Here is a 3,992-nt window from a genome sequence, read left to right on the forward strand (position 1 = left end):
GGATTTTCTTTTTTTTTGTAATTAGGAAATTAGTAGTTTGGATGTTGCACACGATTTGCAAAGAAATAAACAAAAAAAAAATCACAGAAAAGGTGTGATTCACAGGCAAGTATGTGCCAAATAAAAGAAGTTTACTATTCAAATGGCAAGGATTTTCACATTGATTCAGGCAAATTTTAGTACAATAGACATCCAGTAATTATGTTTGTTTTTAATAATGCAGCTTGGTGCTAAAGTACATCTTAACAGTAAAGAAACATAACTTGTCAAGAGTTATTTATTTGGTAACAACTTGTTTTCTGTGTTTTTTAAAATTATTTATTAGGATTCCTGCTTGTCCAAGCTGAAGAGGAAAAGGTTGGTGCCCAGTTTATGGATGAAGTGCTGATCTACAAACTCACGGCTGCACAGAACAATCGAGGAGGAGGAGGAGGAGGAGGAGGAGGAGGAGGCCCTTGGTTTGCAAGGATCCCATCACCAAGTGGCTGAGTGGGGGTGTTTATTAGCACTCTGCACTCAGAGTTGTCGAGGTGGGTTTTTTGAGACAGCTGCAAAAAAATAAAATAAATAAAAATAAAATAAATAGATAAAGAAATAAAATAAAATAATAAAGCAGATAATTTAGGGGTCCAAGCCCGCAGAAGCAGGTGAACGCAGCTGCAAATGTATRACCACTCACATGGAAGATTAGGGGGAGATTTGTCTCTCCGAGGGGGAAAATAAAAATGAAATGTTCAGAAACGAATCAATTCTTTTCACAATCATTACAATTTACTCCTCTCTTGATTTGCCTGTGTGTGTGTGTGTGTGTGTGGCGTCTGGGCATGCACATGCCAGCGCAAATCTCCCACAGCAGCTCACGTTCGTGCAGCACGTCTGTCTGAGTGAGCACTTCTTTTTTTTTACAGAATCTCCAGCTTTTCTCTCCCTCCTCTCCCTCTGTCTGCTGTTCCCTCCGCCTCCTCCTCTCACTCCGTGTGAGCGTAGTCTGGGCGCCAAGCCAAGTGGAGTGCGTTTTTTTTGAATGAATACCTGATGCGGCTGATGAGGTTGGCTGGGGGGGAGGAGCTGTGTCAGTGGAGTACTGCGAGAGAAAACTGGAGGGAGGGGGAAAGGAAGGGAGGCAGAAACACAGAGAGAGAGAGAGGAGACCGAAAAGCAACCAGGCAGAGAGGGAGCTGGCGGACCGGTGGCCTTGCATAACACACATTTGGAGCAGCTTTGCACACAGGACTTGGTGAGATCTCTCACCAGGAGGGAACTTCCCTTTCTCGCTCTTGTTGCAGGGACGGTGCAGCCTCGAAAACGGGAATCCACAGAGAGCTCGGAGCAGCTTCTCAGAGCAGATAACCAGGTTTGGAGAGCGGCACAAAGGAGAGATTCAGGAACAGGAGTCCGAGGACTCCGACGCTCACTGACAGGGAGGAAAGGATCCTGGGCTGTGCTCTGCAAGCAGTGGCTGTGGAGAGACTGGTGAGCTATTCTTAGTGCTTTAACCAGGGAGGGAGGGGAGGGGAGGGAGAGGGGTGTCTTTTCTTCTTGATTTGTGGCATAGTAGTAATTCTGCTCAGCTACTACACTCACACACTCTGTTAAGCCCCCACAGGGACCGGAGTCCCAGCATCTGTCCTCTGATCTGTCCAAAGTCCCGGCCCCAGCTATAGGATTTAGCTGCACTGACCCTTTTTTTTTTGCGGGGGGGGGGGGGGGGGGGCATAAAAACACGTCGAACACGTCTCCGCTACGCCGCACGGCGAAGAGATCCGAGAGCGAGCGGCGATGCAGAACTCAGGAGTCATTGTGAAGACAAACAGCCTGAACCCCGCCGCCTGTTCCCACTGTCTGCTGCCACACGGGCGGTCCGCCTCTTAAAGAGGCAGACGCCACCGTCGCACAGCAGACAGGACGGAAACGTCTCTAGTACGAGGAGAAGCGGGACACTTATTGGTTTGCTTTGTGGCGTTGAAAGCAGATTTACCCGTGAGATGGTTAAGATGACGTCTTAGTGATCAACAGCATAAACGTGCATGGACATACTGTCCTCCACAGTACCCCCCCCCCCCCTTTTCTGTTTCATGCCAGAGCTCAGATTGATAATGGTGTTTTTGTTTTCTATATATAGCCTTTTGCTGTGCAGGGTAATCACTGAGTTCCTATGAGTGGTGTAGCAGGTGACAACGATGCACGGGTGGACTGACAACAGGTTCATCACACAAAGTCGCCTTTATTTGTTGAAACATCACGCAGAGAGCCACATCTCTGAGATAATTGTGGTTTCCTCCCGTACGCCTCCCCACACGGTCCTGCTGCAGAGGAAATGTTGTTTCTGTGAAGTCATAGGAGTTAAAGAAGAGACTGGGAGTAATGGGAGCGGGGTTTGGGGTTGAACAAACTGGCAACTGCAGTATAACTGAGGGGGATGTAACCCTACAGGGTGGTGGTGGGGGGGGGTCCTCTCACCTGGAGGCAGCAGAGAGGAGTGAAATCATCTCATGCAGACACACAAACCTGCCTCTGTAGCCCTTTTTGTGTGCAGGAAAAGAGGGGATCAGACGTTAAGGGTGGGCTTCATCTCCGTGTCTGAGCTGAAAAGCATCAGTGTGACGAGGCGAACAGAGCACGTTCTGTCCCCCCGCTCGGTGTTGTCAGCCCTCTTTACTCGTCTCAGAGGTGTCAGCTCCGAAAGACCGATTCAAGGTTCCCGTGCTGCATCGACCGGTGGGACTGTCACGTCTTCAAAGTGCTCCTTTGTTCTTTGGAGCAACGTTTAAAGCCCGATGTTTGTTGGTGTCACCGCTGCTAATTATAGGCTGACAGGGAAAATCTAGAGAGGATCTTGGCAGCTGATTGTTGTGTGTGTGTGTGTGTGTGTGTGTGTGTGTGTGTGTGTGTGTGTGTGTGTGTGTTTTCATGCCTTCAATGTGCAGATTTGTGGGTTTTAAATCAGTGGCTTTGTGCTGCTTTAAGGATAAGACATGGTTGTGCCTCAGATGTGATGTCATCACATTGTTGACACAGTGTTGCTGAGGTGGGGTTGTTGCCACTGAGCAGTTGCTGCACACTGTAGCTCAGACTGTAGTGGCAGCTGGGCGGCCGAACGGGGATCTCTCAGTGAGGCGGGGGGCAATGGCGCTCTGATGCTGCAGGCACCACTCAATGTGGGTCAGGAAAAGCAGAACTCTTGTCTTCTCTCATCCTCCTCCTACATCTTCTCTCTTTCCTCTCCTGATCTCCTTGTTCTCCTCCCCTCTTTTCACACAGGTCTGCACCTCGCGGTGTGTTTCCTCTTCCCTCCCCGTCGTTCTCCTCTCTTTTGTTGCTGTTCCTCCATCTCTGCTGCTCTCCTCCTTTGTTGCGTTTGCTGAGTCCACCCTGCTGTAAACTGAGCAGAGGTTCTCGCTGCTTTCCGATGCAGTGACCTTGTCGAAACCATCGTCGGAGGGAGATATGTCCAAATGCTAAAAACGAACCAAGGTTTTTATTCCATCTTCTGTATGTACTTAACATGTTTGCATTTGTTTTCTGTAGTGAGTGAGCCCCTGGTGCAAACACATTTAAGCATTGTCAATGGTGTAGTGAAACACTATTGAATTCAATGCACACAAAAAAGTAAATAGAGGAATGTCTATTGCTTGTATACACACACACACACACAATCTGGTAGATTTCTTTGTCGTAACAATGCGTCTTGGCAATACATCTTATACCTTTGGAAAGCGTGTTAATTTCCCATTTAAATGGTGCCACATTTGTACAGAAAATGCATTTACGRGTTGAGCAGTAGAGCTGTGTATGTGGGTTGTGCACGATAAGGTTCCTGCAGATCCTTAAAAAGTCTTAAAAGGCATTGAATTCATCGATCGGCCTTAATTAGCCTTAAAATGTCTTAAACCAATCTTTCAGAGGTCTTAAAAATGTTAACAYACTCTAAACAGGATGACTTTAATTCATCTCAAATATTAAAATACAGCGGGTAAAATAAGTATTGAACA

General features: G+C 47.4%; 1 protein-coding gene across 3 annotated transcripts in view; it reads left to right on the forward strand.

The window, feature by feature from the left end:
• Positions 1 to 430: 430 nt before the first annotated feature.
• Positions 431 to 3,992, forward strand: part of atxn1b (ataxin 1b) — a 13,508-nt gene continuing 9,946 nt past the window's right edge. Inside the window, exons 1-2 of one of the 3 annotated variants that reach the window (XM_014024914.1) lie at positions 431 to 530; positions 1,287 to 1,473. The gene's annotated coding sequence lies outside the window, so the exon portion shown is untranslated. Of the gene's footprint in view, positions 531 to 1,087; positions 1,474 to 3,261; positions 3,475 to 3,992 lie in introns of those variants that run through there. The other 2 variants (XM_014024915.1, XM_014024913.1) reach the window with 2 other exon arrangements.

This window comes from Austrofundulus limnaeus, unplaced genomic scaffold (assembly GCF_001266775.1).
Source record: "Austrofundulus limnaeus strain Quisiro unplaced genomic scaffold, Austrofundulus_limnaeus-1.0 Scaffold446, whole genome shotgun sequence".
NCBI classification, from domain to species: Eukaryota; Metazoa; Chordata; class Actinopteri; order Cyprinodontiformes; family Rivulidae; genus Austrofundulus; species Austrofundulus limnaeus.